The sequence below is a fragment of the Canis aureus genome, chromosome 4 (assembly GCF_053574225.1).
Source record: "Canis aureus isolate CA01 chromosome 4, VMU_Caureus_v.1.0, whole genome shotgun sequence".
NCBI lineage: Eukaryota > Metazoa > Chordata > Mammalia > Carnivora > Canidae > Canis > Canis aureus.
Window position 1 is genome coordinate 79,635,646 of NC_135614.1, and position 16,019 is coordinate 79,651,664.

Consider the following 16,019-nt stretch of genomic DNA (forward strand, 5'->3'; position numbering starts at 1 on the left):
TTTCTTTTCTTTTCTTTTCCTTTTCTTTTTTCTTTTCTTTTCTTTTCTTTCTTTTCTCTCTCTTTTTTTTTTTTTTTTTTTTTAGATTTTATTTACTCATGAGAGACACAGAGATAGAGATAGAGAGAGAGGCAGAGACACAGGCAGAGGGAGAAGCAGGCTCCATGCAGGGAGCCTGATGTGGGACTCAATCCCTGGTCTCCAGGATCATGTCTTGGGCTGAAGGTGGCGCTAAACCGCTGAGCCACCCAAGCTGCTCAAGAGGTGACTTTCTCCAACAACCTGACATCTGGCAATAGCTGTGGAACAACCCCAGGTAGAATATACAAGAGGTTCCATTTTTTACTTCCATCCTGTAGCAAAAAGGCTTTCACAGCTCTTCTGAATTTGTTTTATGGCTTCCACGATCCAAGATATAGTGGGTCACTTGGTATGAAGGTTTGGGAATTGTCAACCTAAGGACATATCGTGGGACCAAGAACTAAAAGGTACAGTTTCTTCCATCACAAATCCATGCAACTTATAGCAATAAACTTACAGGCTAAAGACTCTAACAGTCAGGAGACAAAGTTTTTAAGGCCTCTATAGTGAAAGAGTATCTGTTAGCATTAAAGGCAGTGCCTGCTGAATTGCAATGTGTATAGGTAGCGTTCCTTTAGTTGAAGGGAATCTCATTCAATATGGCTCTTTTGCAAATAATAGAATAAGTACAATTATCTTAAGTACAATTTGTACAAAAAAATGCTAAAAAGTAATGGGCTCTTTTTAACATTGTGGGCTTTGAGAAGGTCAATAGCTGCTTCTTGGCAATGTCAGGGATGAGGTGGTTCTCAGTTTATCACATAGTTTTCAGAAATTTAAATGAGGTAGTAGGTCTTTGCTTTGTGGAAGACCATGCTTGTTTCTTGTTTGGTGAGCCCCTGTGAATATGTTTATGTTCTGAATATGTCCGATTAATGTCCTCAGAGAAGAATGTCTTCAGTACACATTTATACTTGTACCCCCAGGCAGAAATTACATATGGTTAAGGAATTCCTCTACAAAAGTTGCATGAGCTGTCAAAGCTATGGGGGTACCTATATATATCCAGGTAAAGTATATGCTATCTCTTCATCTGCATAGATATTGAAAGTGGTATTAAAGAGAATATATTAGTCCACACTATAACAGCAAAATATTTACCAGTTGCTGATTGGATAGAGTCAGTAGTCCCATAATATTGGTTATGGAAATCTCAGTGGGTGGGTTCCTGGAGTTAAGTGGCATTAATGTTGTGGTGATCCATGTGAGTCCCATTCATTCTTTCCAAGCTTAAGAACAAATCAGATTGGACTGTGGAGACATAGTGAGAATAATTACTCTTCTGTGGAATAGGTCTTCTATGATGATTTTTTAATCCTTTATTGGAAAAAAAAAGAAAAAAAAATCCTTGATTGGATTTACATTGTTTTATATTAACCATTTTGTCTACGGGAGAAGGACCATGGATTCTTAATTTGTCAAACCAATTTGCAAGTGCCCAAGACTTAATTTAATTTTAATTTATTACTCATTAGATCAGAGTGCCCAAGTGCACTATGAGATATTTTAGGGCAATGGGTGCTATGACTATGGGGAATTTAGGCAAGGCCATAGTTACATTAGTTAAAATGATGCATGCCTATTTGTTTTGTTTTATGTTCAGTAACTTCCCTAAGATTATAGCAGCACTTTGTTTAAATTTAGTGGGCTCCTCAGGTGTAAATTAAATTTGAACCCCTACACTGATTAAGGCCATGAAGGCTTGCCAATTATGTGTTTCAGCAGATGTTAAAGTTAAATCAGAATCTATATTTTAATGGTGGGAAAACCAATCTATGCCTTTTAATCTGTTGTATAAATTACTTTAATAAATTTTGGTTTTCTTTGGGTCATAATGGGTCAGGTACCTTTCTTCTTTCTTTCCTCCCTCCCTCCTTCTTTCTTTAAAAATATTTTATTAATATTATTTATTAATATTTTATTTATTCATTTATTTAAGAGCAAGAGAGTGAAAGAGAGAGAAAACACAAGCAGGAGGAGGGGTAGAGGAAGAGTGAGAAGTGACTCTCCACTGAGCCAGGAGCCTGGTGCAAGGCTCTATCCTGGAGATTCCAGGATCATGACCTGAGCCAAAGGCAGACACTTAACCAACTCAGCCTCCCAGCAGCCCATCTGTTTGTCTGTCTTTCTTTCTTTCTTTCTTTCTTTCTTTCTTTCTTTCTTTCTTTCCTTCCTTCCTTCCTTCCTTCCTTCCTTCTTCCTTCCTTCCTTCCTTCCTTCCTTCCTTCCTTCCTTCCTTCCTTCCTTCCTCCTTCCTTCCTTCCTTCCTTCCTTCCTTCCTTCCTTCCTTCCTTCCTTCTTTCTTTCTTTCTTTCTTTCTTTCTTTCTTTCTTTCTTTCTTCTTCTTTCTTTCTTCTCTTTCTTTCCTTCTTTCCTTCCTTTCTTCTTCTTCTTCTTCTTCTTCTTCTTCTTCTTCTTCTTCTTCTTCTTTCTTTCTTTCTTTCTTTCTTTCTTTCTTTCTTTCTTTCTTTCTTTTTCTTTCTTTCTTTTTTCTTTCTTTCTTTCTTTCTTTCTTTCTTTCTTTCTTTCTTTCTTTTTCTTCTTTCTTTTTCTTCCCTCTTTTTTTTCTGTTTCTCTCTCTTTCTTTCCTTCATTACTGTTACTTGCTTATATTTATGTTTCTTCCTCCAGAGAGCCTAAAATCAGCATCATCAGAGTTAAATGCCTCCCTCATGGTAATGACTGAATTAACTATTTAGCTCTGCCACAGGGGTGCCATGAGTGTTTTCCCTTATAATTCTGGGGATCAGTTTATTTTTGGTAATATAGACATAGGTAGCAGTGACAATAACAAAGTTCTTTTGAAGGAGCGTGGTGAACCATTTGCCTTCAGAAATGTGGATCTTAGCAATGTGAATAGTGGGTGTTTTTCCTCCACAAAAGCAGCTATTTACATGGTATAAATCTTTTATCTGAGTGCTCTGTAGAATGGCATCTGATACCAGATTGAGGCACACAAACAACTGGCATAGGGTAAGAATCATTCCTCTGGTCTACGGTCAAACATAGCATGTGCTGGAATTGATACACACAATTCCGTCTGAGACACATAGATAGTTATGGACCAAAGCAGATGACCCCGGGCCACTAGAAGGAGGGACTCAATCCAGTAAATCTGCCTCTAAATACCAATTATCAACACTTGTGACTTAGGTGGGCAGTATCTATAACAAAATCTGATAATACTCAGCAAATATAACACAAGACAGAAGATATCAAAGTGCAAGCTAGCCAGCAATTACCAGCAGCTCAAAATACGTGCTTTGAGCAGGCATCAAAGCCAGTAGCAAACGAAACAAGAGGAGAAAGATCACGGAGGATGGTGGTCATCATCTCTCCACTCTGAACACTGTGTCAATTGTTGTAGCCACTGTGAATAGACAGGATGGACCCTCATTCAAAATGGGTTCATGCCTCAAGACTGATGACAGCACATACACAACAAGAGAATATAAAATATGTATAACTCACACAACAAGTTTTTTTTTAAGAGAGCAGAGGAACTCACAAGTAAGTCCAAAGGTGTATTGAGCAAGCAAAGAAAGAAGAGGATTCTCACATGTGCAGGGATTTGCAACATTTGAATCTTCCACCAAAAGGGAAACATCCAGGCTTGTTTAGTTCCTTCAGATGTGGAACAGAAGAGAGAGAGAGGTAGGCTTAAAATATATCAGCAATCTTGGGACGCCTGAGTGGCTCAGCAGTTTGGTGCCTGCCTTTGGCCCAGGGCGTGATCCTGGAGTCCCGGGATCAAGTCTCACATCGGGCTCCTTGCATGGAGCCTGCTTCTCCTTCTGCTTATGTCTCTGCCTCTCTCTCTCTCTCTCTCTCTCTCTCTGTCTCTCATGAATAAATAAAATCTAAAAAAAAAATCAGCAATCAAACATCAAAAAATATAGTCAGACTCTATTACAACTGTGGGTGGAAAATAAATACTGCTGAAATGTCCCAGGAGGCACCCAGAATGACCAGTGACTTTTTATTTATTATTACTTCTAAGGAAATTTAGTTTATTTTGAAGAGAGAATATTAGACTAAAGTAAGAAAACAAATTGGTGCATTCTTGTGATATAAGAAAGCGAATAAATGTACTGCTGTAATATTCTCAGTTTATGTGCCTAGCACATGTTTTTTTTTTTTTTTCTCAGAATTAAATTCACTCTTGTGAATACATACACAGGTAAATAGTACAGATGGTTATTATCAATATCATTAGAATTTATTCAACCTTTATGCCCTTTGAAACTTTAGATTAAAATGAATTTTGGTTATTATCTAATTAACATTTTTGAAAGCACTTTTCAGGAGTGTTTAAGTGATTTACTTAATGTTACCAAAGAGAAGTTAGAATATGATATTCTCAATATCTTGCTCTTCTAATACAACGTTTGAAAAGTTGCAATGACCTTACTTCACCACGATCATCAATTCCTTCATTTTTGTGATGAATATAATAAGGTACATGTATATAATTTGTAAAAATTCTACAGTATTACCTTACTGAAGGGATTAATTATATTCAAATGTATGCAAACATTTTATATCTATACATGACATATTTAGAAAGTTAAAAGCCATATACTAAACATATTTAGGAGAATTCAACATTCACACACATATATATAAACGTAGTGGCTCATTTTAATCAGCAGTAATGATCATTTTACCTTGTAATACATGTATTCTTGTTCTAAAGTACTCAATATTAAATTAAATTATTCATTCACTTCCTCTAAGCATCCAATGACATATTGCCCCCTTAATATTAGTCTTTTTATTAGTTCAATAAAATAGTTCAATATCGTAACATGTTCAATTAAGAAATAGTTGCATTCATTCACAAAGGTACATTAAGTTTAATTGTGAATTCAAACCCTACCTGATCTTCCAACCACAAAACATAAAAGTAAAATCCACACACCTACAGTACATATTTAATTTCCATTAAGTAATTCTTGAGTATTCAAACCTGTTGATGACATACATACACCACAAAAATCATGGAATCTAAGCTGAGGCAGTTACATAGACTTTGTGTTTTCTGGGCTCAGAACATTTTCATATTTACAGACAAATCAGTCTCCACTTCTTAAATTTTAATACTTATTATAATTCAAAGTTAATCTCTGCACTCATGACTTTAAATTGCATAAAACTATGTTGTCCAGTATGGTGGCCATTAGCCACATGTGGTCCAAGATGTAAGTAATAAAATTTTCAACAGTCAGGTTTAGTCATACTAGCCACATACCAAATGTTCACAAGTTGCTAGTAACTTTACCTGATTGGACAGAAAAAAAAAATGTTGAAATTAGAATATAATTTCAGAAAGCACTATTGCACATTAATTCTGTAAGGGATGTAAGATGTAAAAAGAGGGAATGTGCAAGGAACTATACATAATATTTTAAAACAGTTGCTGAATATTCAAGTACTTATTATGTAGATTAAATAGTTTTTCAATCATTTCTACCTTGAAATTATTATGATGGCATTGCATACTCTTTACCATTTATATTTTAATGATATCTTAAATATTGACTTCTTTTGTAAATAGCATTTTGGATATTTTATTGATCAATTTGCATTCAGTAAAATAGTTCAGAAAATACCACTATTATTTACCCCAAAGATACAAATGTATTGATTCAAAGGAGTAACTGCACCCCAATGTTTATAGCAGCGATGTCCACAATAGGCAAACTGTGGAAAGAACTGAGATATCCATTGACAGATGAATGGATAAAGAAGATGTGGTATATATATATATATATATATATATATATATATATATATATACATGCAATGGAATATTACTCAGCCATCAGAAAGGATGAAATCTTACCATTTACATTGATGCAGATGGAACTGAGGGTATTATACTGAGTGATATAAGCATATCAGAGAAAGACAAGTATCATATGGTTTCACTCATATGTGGAATAAAAGAAACAGCCCAGAGGATCATAGGGGAAGGGAGGGAAAACTGAATGGGAAGTAATCTGAGAGGCAGAAAAACCATTAGAGACTCCTAACTTTAGAAAGTAAACTGAGGGTTGCTGAAGGTGAGGTAGATGGGGGCATGGGGTAATAGGGTGATGGGCATTAAAGAGGGCACATGATGTGAACACTAGGTGTTATATGCAATTGCTGAATTATTGAACTCTACATATGAAACTAATGATGTACTATATGTTGGTTAATTGAATTTAGATTAAAAAACAAAAATATGAAACAGTACAAAAAATTATCCCAAAGTCCCTGTAATGAAAGTAGTATTAATTTTTGAGGTATTTTTTCTAGAATGTCATTTATCCTCGACATAATTTTTGAATAATTATTAATTTGTCTCTTAATGCAAACTTTCAAATATTGTGTTTACCCAGTTATATCCAAATTCCAGGTTACCCCACTTTTCTTAAAAATAGTTACCTTACCTATCTTACATACTGGTAGTCACACTGTATATTTAAAAGTTCAAAGCATAGTTTTTACTTACAATTCTAATATAATAACTTTATATAAAAATTAATTTCTAACCCCCAAATTAAGCTGTTATCATTTCAATGATCATAAAATAATAGAATACTAGCAGACACTAACATTTACACTGAGAAACATAATTCATAGACTGATTGTATCTGTTCACGTACCCTTGGAGGGATATTTTTTCAAAGCAACGGACTTCTCTCTTTAAATTTGTTCTGCTTGAGAGATTAGTTCCTGGTCTTAGTATGTGATTTGCTATTCATTTTTAAGAATGTGCTAATAGTTAAAGCAGCAATTTTAACAGTATGTCCCAAAAGCAAGAAGGATTACTACTTTTGTATGAAAGGATGAAATGTTACAACAGGATTACTATGACCATTATAATGCAAGAGATAAATTCTAGATGGGACTGAATAAGACTTTAAACATTCATCTTTCACTGAATAACTATTTTGGGGAGATCTGACATGATACATATGAACAGAAGAGAAGAAAGCAAAATCAAGGACCAATACTATGTTTATATATATATATATATATTACCCTGTATACTGAGTGAAATAAGCCAATCAGAGAAACACAATTATCATATGGTTTCACTCATATGTGGAATAAAAGAAACAGCACAGAGGATCAAAAGGGAAGGGAGGGAAAACTGAACATATGTATATATATATACATATTACCTTGTAAAATACAAATATACCCTGTATATTTACAGGGTAATATATATTAATGTGTATATTTCCCTGTGATATATATATATATTATAATATTATACATATTATATTGATTTATATATTATTTCTCTATAATATATAAAGTCAGTATTATAATACAAATCTGTTATATTTTCTAGGAAACTGGAGACACATTAGTTTGATTTTCCTGAGGAGGAGTCCCTGAAGCAAAGAGTATGTTATAGGTGCATTTGGGGGATATAGGTGAGGGAGTAGAAAAAAATGACAGAGGAAATAGAGGATACCCAATAAAATATGGTTATATGAGTAGATTATGAGATGGGCAATTAAAACTCAATTCTCTTGGAAGTATCAGGGAAACCATGTAGACTGCACCTCAGGATTGCTCTAAGGAAAGATAAGGAGATGAAAATATTTAACCTCTGGTTTCTGTTCCTCGTGAATTGACAGCTGGGTACAAAGCTTTAAATCTCTGGTATTCTACTGCTGTTCAACTGGTGAACTTGTTCACATGGTGCAATAAGAAGCCCTCGGTCAGAAAAGCAAGGAGACACATATTAAGGTGAAAGCTCTCAGTATTGTTGGAAAATACCATCAACTGGACTCAAAAGTGGCTGCCACAATACAAAGCAGTACATCTACCTTGACTTTAATACTCCACCCATTGCAGGATTCAAATTTGCCATGACCTACACTGAGTTATCTCTATAATGGAGCCTTTCAAGTGATGACTAGCCATAGTAACATTGGAATGTAAATCCATACTCTAGAATCCTTGTGCAGCAAGTATACCTAGGCTTAATTAACTTTATATCATTTCTCAATCAGTTGTAGCCCTTACCTTTGGGTAGCACTTCAGTAGGTTGATTTTTATTGTTAAGTTTAGAAATACCCAGAGGTACTCCAGCGAATCTGCTGAGTTCCAGACTTACTCTTCCCTTTTTCCATTATATAACAACATGCACAGAGTCTCAATAACTATGAAATTCACTTACCAATACAGTAATGCCTTTCTTTTAGCTTGCTGATGTGTCAGCTTTTGGAGACTAAAATGACCTGGAAACATCCATAAATTTAATTCACTAGAAGGGGTTTTCTCATAGGTTCTAGAATCACTAACCCCTCAGACTGGAAGGAGTGGGAATCAATTTTTGCAATTGGTCCCTGACCGTGAAGGTAATAGCCAATGCAAACATCACCTCCCTGATTACTGGATTTAAGTGTTCTAGCTATTGAGATCTCAGCAAGATGTAATGATAACTGTGTACACAAATACAACATCACTTTATCCACACAATGTGTCATTCCCATTCTGTGGGTGGAGGTGAACTTTTAAAAGAATATACCAATGCTCTATGAACTTGCAGGTGATGCAGTTTTCGGTAGAATTAGAGGATCCCATGGTTCAATTCAATTATAATTGCATCGCCATCACTGCAGAATAGATCCTTTGTTCAAAAGGGATGTTATGTGAGATCTCATATTGTTATATCAGATACTGTCATCTCTCAGGTAACAGTTCTGCAGAAGCACTGAGTGAGAAATTGCTAAGGGCAGGAAAGACAATTCCATATACAAAATGTCAATTCAAGTGAGAAAAACTTGTTACCTTCTCTATGTTGGAAGATGTTTGATGTAACCAGCTTTACAAATGGTTGACTGGTCTCCTAAAAATCATATCATGTCAAGTGCTCAATGCTGGCTTTTGAAGCTGATAGAACAATTTAGCAGATTCCATCTGTAAGATAAACCACAACAAGAAAGAACACATGTGGTTACACCTGTCTAGTTTATATTCGTGTTAGTTACCATGACTACTCTATGCATGAGACTATTTTTCAAACACTGCAGTATCCTAAGTTAAAAACTAGTTAATACCCACCAGATGGATCATGTTATCTACCCGGTTTTTCAGCATCACCATTGCAGTGGATGTCTTTTGGTGGGTAGAGCCACTATTAGCAACGATCTTCACACTATTTACTCATATAGTTCCACGCATATGCTTTTCCCCCCTAACTCGTCGATTACATTATTCGGTTGTGTTCCTTTGAAGTCACTGACCATCAGTCAAATCACTGACCATTTCCTAATTATCTTTGTAAGCCTTACAGAGTACTTCTACTACTTGTAGAATCTTATGGCATTCAACTCGTGATGGGAATATCTGATTTTGGTCCATAACTGGGTCCTCAGACTCCACTAGGGTCTAGAAACACATCAAGAGTTTATTTTCCAATATTGAGTAATTCTTTTCTGCAGAAAACAGGACTTTATTCTGGAATTATAAGGGTCTGCATCATAATTCGCCTAAAGGGTGTTTCCTCACAGATACCTTTATCTACCTTGGTTACTTATAGTATACTTGTGCTTGCTAGGTTATGTGGTCTGAGTAACAGCTTACACCAGAGTCTGGCTCTGCTCGAGAGACATCTTTTATTTGAGATCTATTCAAGCATGGAAGACTTCCAAGTAATTTATTAAATTGTTTGGAGCAATATTTCCAAGCGTGCTATATAATACTTTAAAAATTTGTAGGTGTCACTAATTATGAGTTCCTTTCTTAGAAGTAAAATGTACTCTTTCGCAATGGGTTTGCTGCCAGAACACAGGGGTTGTGAAAAACACAGCTAAACCTAAACCAAAATGAGAAAGGAAAAAACTCACATCAACATCGTCGTCATTGGACACATAGATTTGGGCAAGTCTACCACTACTGGCCATCTGATCTACAAATGTGGTGGATTGGACAAAAGAACTATTGGAAAGTTTGAGAAGGAGGCTGCTGAGATGCTCCTTCAAGTATGCCTGGGTCTTGGATAAACTGAAAGCTGAACGTGAAGTGGTACCACCATTGATATCTCCCTGTGGAAATTCGAGCCCAGCAAGTATTATGTGACCATCATTGATGCCCCAGGACACAGATATTTTATCAAAAACATGATTACAGGCACATCTCAGGCTCACAGTGCTGTCCTGATTGTTGCTGCTGGTGTTGGTCAATTTGAAGCAGGTATCTCTAAGAATGGGCAGACCCGTGAGCATGCCCTTCTGGCTTACACACTGGGTGTAAAACAACTAATTGTTGGTGTTAACAACATGGATTCCACTGAACCACCCTACAGCCAGAAGAGATATGAGGAAATCATTAAGGAAGCCAGCACCTACATTAAGAAAATTGGCTACAACCTCGACACAGTAGCATTTGTGCCAATTTCTGGTTGGAATGGCGACAACATGTTGGAGCCAAGCACTAACATGCCTTGGTTCAAGGGATGGAAGGTCACCTGTAAAGATGGAAATACCAGTGGACCCACACTGCTTGAAGCTCGGATTGCATTCTGCTGCCAATTCATCCAGCTGATAAGCCCTTGGGTCTGCCTCTCCAGGATGTCTACAAAATTGGTTGTATTGGTACTGGCCCTGTGGGCCGAGTGGAAACTGGTGTTCTTAAGCCTGGCATGGTGGTCACCTTTGCTCTGGTCAATGTTACAACTAAAGTAAAGCCTGTTGAAATGCACCATGAAGCTTTGAGTGAGGCTCTTACTGGGGACAATGTGGGCTTCAATGTCAAGAACATATCTGTCAAAGATGTTCGTCATGACAATGTGGCTGGTGACAGCAAAAATGACCCACCAATGGAAGCAGCTGGCTTTGATCTCAGGTGACTATCCTGAATCATCCAGGCCAAATCAGTGCTGGATACGCACCTGTGCTGGATTGTCACACAGCTCCCATGGCTTGCAAGTTTGCTGATCTGAAGGAGAAGATAGATCGTTGTTCTGGAAAAAAGCTGGAAGATGGTCCCAAGTTCTTGAAATCTGGGGATGTTGCCATTCTTGATATGGTTCCTGGCAAACCTATGTGGATTGAGAGCTTCTCTGACTCTCCTCCTCTGGGCCATTTTGCTGTTCGTGACATGAGACAGACGGTTGCTGTGGGTGTCATCAAAGCAGTAGACAAGAAGACAGCTGGAGCTGGCAAAGTCACCAAGTCTGCCCAGAAAGCTCAGAAGGCTAAATGAATATTATCTCCAATACCTGCCACCCCAGTTTTAATCAATGGTGGAAGAACAGCCTCAGAACTGTTTGTGTCAATTGGCCGTTTAACTTTAAGAGTAAGACTGGTTAATGATACCAATGCATCTTAAAACCTTCAGAAGGAAAGGATAATATTTTGTGGACCACTTGTTTTGTGTGTGTGTGTGTGTGTGTGTGCATGTGTGGCAGTTTTAAGTTATTAGTTTTTAAAATCAGTAGTTTTTAGTGGAAACAACTTCACCAAAAATCTGTCACAGAATTTTGAGACCCATTAAAACAAAAGTTTATTGAGAAAAAGAAAAGTAAGATGTACGAGATGGGATATTTTCAGGATACACACCACACTGGATCCCCAAAATCTTTATCAACGCAGCAGACTGCTTATTTCTCAATGTCCAGCATGCTTCTGCTTAAACAGGACACCTAGATACCAGCCACTTCCTGTTTATCATGCCTGATTAACAAAACATATTTAATAAAATGGATTTTCAAGATGTTCCACAGAATATCAAGAAGACCATTGTCCCTTCAGGTTGTGTATTGGGATGGAGATCATGGGAGATAACTTTGACCTGAGCTAAGAAATCCCTTGTGAATGTGAACTTTTTTTGATGGACTTTTCTGAAGGGATAGAAAAAAAAAATACCAAATCAATATCTATTATCAAATGCTAGAAGCTGTGCTAATCTGTCTATGAAAGATACTACATTTGATCTAATGGCTACAGTTGTCGCCAGCAATTAGACAAATTTAGAATAGTGCACTGTCATTTAACATGATCCATGTCGTTTTTTTTAGGGGCCAGACTGGTGAACTGAGTATTAAATGACATGTAAACTATTAGCCTTGTACCATTTAAATATTTGAAAGTAGCAATACTTGTTGCTATCTCATCTAGTATAGGGCTGAGTTGGGAGATTTCAGGAGCTTTCAATTAACCTTCTAACCATAATGACATTTTCTCCATAGTTAGAGAACTAATGCGATAGTGCTACGATCTACTGCCAGTTATGACTCAACACAAAGGCCAAATAAATGACCATAGAATGAATCCATGAGTCCAGTGGACTCTTTGTGAGATGACATAAAATAAGGGTTTTTAAATTTTTTTAAATTTATTTTATTTTGGGCAGCCCGGGTGGCTCAGCAGTTTAGTGCTGCCTTTAGCCCATGGCATGATTCTGGAGACCCGGGATCAAGTCCCACGTCAGGCTCCCTGCATGGAGCCTGCTTCTCCCTCTGCCTGTGTCTCTGCCTCTCTCTCTCTCTGTGTGTGTGTGTCTCGTGTATAAATAAATAAAATATTTAAAAATTATTTTATTTTTTATTGTTTTATGATAGGACTTTTTAATCAATTATTAGTAGCCCCCCACTATAAATGGAAATAATAGCATTTTGATTTCCTTTAATTCTGAGTTAAGTCAGAACTTATTCAATAAATGTTGACAGATATGGATATTTGTTTTCCAAATGTACAGTTGCTCTGATAAATATTCTTAGGTCTCTTTGGAGAAATGATTAGGGTAACATTTATTATATGTGCATGCGGTAGTGTTTTAGGGTCTATTTTGAAAGGAAACAGATCTCCTCTTCAATTTTTCTGTTCTGGGTCTGAAAATTCCAATTCTGGAGACTAAGCCAGAGATGATAATTTTCAATTAAATCAGCTGACATCTGCTTTGTTCTTTCTGGCTTTTGCTATGTTTTGGTTATGTAAGAGAACGAAAACCTATATTTTTCTATAATATTGACTTAAAAATTTGACTTAAAAATTTATAATATTGGCTTAAAAATAGACTCTGATGTATCACAGCTCTCATTTTTTTCAAGTGCTGGAAATGGTGACTAAGCCAATTAATTCTATTTTTCTTCTACTTTATTCTACTCCCCCACAGGTGGGAGATTGAGTGATTGTTATTCCACAGAATGCCAAGAACTATCACCAAGTCAGAACTTGAGACAGGGAATTAAGTATAGGTAGTTTATTTGAGAGGTAAACTTAAAGATCTCCTGTGAGAGAGAGGAAAATGTTTGACAAGGATGCAAGAATTTCATGTATTTATACTTTACTAAAAAAGATTGCTAACATGGACAACTGTGGCTAAATCCACAGGGAGCCTTACAAAGAGTCATGAAGAATGAATCTCAAGATTATTTCAATAATAGGTTCATTGGAATTTTTATTTTTTACTTTCCATCCCCTAGTGATTGATGGTTGTCCAGGCATTAAATCTCTGACATTTCTGGAATATCCTACACAAAGGATTAGCAAAGTCAGAGAGATGCAGAGCTAGAGGTGGTAAACTGTCAGTATCAGTAGAAACTCTCCATCACAGATGAGCTAGGAGGAGGATATATGGGTAGATAGCATCTGCAATGAGGCATTAGGGAAAAATCTAGCAGTGTCTATACCTATTATAATTAAATGCACATACAATGCTCGTAAGTCTTTGTTGCTGAAATAGGAAATGATTCTAGCTAATCTCCACAAAAACAGGAATTTGACTGTATAAAGAAAGTCCAACCACTAAGGTGGGGGAACAAACAGGCTTAGTCAGTGGGATGGATATTCTCCAGAACCTTTTACACTCCACTCTCTCTGCTTCACTTTGTATCATAATAGAATAAATTATACTGACTATAATAACCAGGACTCCTACTCTAGCTTCTGATTTATCTAGATGGTAGACAGAGTAAAAAAAATGATTTTTATTTTCCTTTTTACCTCACAGCTCTCCTAAGGGTTGATCTTGCCTGTGCTCGTCTCCCTGAGGTCACAGCTTGGGTGGGAGAGCAACTCCCACCACCAATCTATAACCCTTATTGTGTTCAGAAAGAAAGCTTCCTCCCTATGTTAGTCAGGGTTCTCCAGAGAAGCAGAGCCAATAGTATAGAGAGTTCAGATAGATGATACAGGATAGATAAGGAGATAGATAGATAGATAGATAGATAGATAGATAGATGATAGATAGATAGATATAAATAGATATATGTGTGTACCTATACCTATACCTATACTTATTTATCTATCCCTATCTGTACATTTTTTTAAAAGATTTTATTTATTTATTCATGAGAGACACAGAGAAAGAGGCAGAGACACAGGAAGAGGGAGAAGCAGGCTCTATGCAGGAAGCCCGTTGTGAGACTCAATCCCAGGACCCGGGATCATGCCCTGAGTCAAAGGCAGGCACTCAATCCTGAGCCACCCAGGTACCTTCCTATCTGTACATTTAAAAATGAGGAAAATGGGAAAATGAAATGAATGTTCATATTAATCCAAAAAATGAAAACAACCAAATCTTTGTCAAACTAGAATGGATGGATGGATTTCATGTCAATTATTATTTCTTATGTTCCAAAGCCCAATTTGCCAACTGTTCTCCCAGTAACTGAATACCACTTATGTTTCATTTGAGGGAAAGTAATGTTTCTTGACACTCATAAGTAGTAGGAGAGGTTAGGTAATATCTTTATATGTACCCTGATGGGTAGGTCCTGACTAGTGACTCAGTTATACTCCACCTATTGCTTCCTTTGAATCTGTGCATTTTAAGGTAATGATGAAAAGTCTTGTCATTTAGAATTTATTCCAAATACTTATTGAAAGTTCTTTGCAAATTCTTTTCACGTAAATATGGACTCAGGTAAGTGTAGGAAAGAGTGACTGGTCAATGAACATTGATTTAAAAATACTTATTGTATCAATCTGGGCCCAATCAAGAGATAGAAAGAACACAGTAATTTGAAGAGGAAATGTTTAATGTAAGTAACCATAACCTAAGAAGAGATTAACAAGCGAGGGGATGGGCTAGTAAGAAGTTAAAGGAACTCTAAAGAATATAGGTGCAACAGATATAGAGAGCAGTCACTACACCAAGGAAAAACCTCACTTCTACGGATGAGATCCAGACCTCTTGGGAAGGATACAACTGTACCTCTGAGAGGACAAAGAAGCACATGTGGTGTCATGCCAGTAGAAGTTGCTGGAAGTTTTTCCTCTGGAACTTGTTAGAAATCTGCTCTCAAGTGTACCAAGAAAAGCTACTCATGAGAGGTTTTTCTGGTGGTAATATGTTTATAATCCCACCCAAACTGAGGTGCCAAGGGAAGCTGTTGGCAACTGGGTTTTGTTGGCCGCCGCTCAATGCAGGAGCAGAGCACTGGAGAAGCTGTTATCACTCCAGGAGCTAGCTGGAGGCACTCTGCTACCAAACTCCCCAAATCAGGGTGCCAGGGTTTACTGCTGGTCACTGGCATACTGACAGCATGAAACATTGTGGGACTCGTACTGGGGGAGCTGTAGGCACTGAGGAAGCAGGATTAAGGGGAGCCACCCAAGCCATGGAATCTTGCCAAGGGAGCCCACCAGGGTCAGGAAGCAAAAATCTTTTCTTTTAGGCCTCATACTTCATGAGTGCTCTCCACCGACACAATTTCATTGTCAGCCAGCAAAGAAAAAAAATACTTAAATTCATTTTAACAGAGCAGGCAAAAAGAGTAAATTTGGAGCAAAGAACCAATAAATTGATAACCAGCACATAGCTATCTAAGAAAAAAAATGAGATTAGAGGGGCACCTGGGCGGCTCAGTGGTTGAGCGCCACCTTCAGCCCAGGGCATGATCCTGGAGACTCAGGATCAAGTCCCACGTCAGGCTCCCTGCATGGAGCCTGTTTCTCCCTCTGCCTTGTCTCTGCCTCTCTCTG

General features: G+C 37.1%; 1 pseudogene; it reads left to right on the plus strand.

Annotated features, from left to right (window-relative positions):
- Positions 1-9,917: 9,917 nt before the first annotated feature.
- Positions 9,918-11,446, plus strand: LOC144311955 (elongation factor 1-alpha 1 pseudogene; annotated as a pseudogene).
- Positions 11,447-16,019: the final 4,573 nt, after the last annotated feature.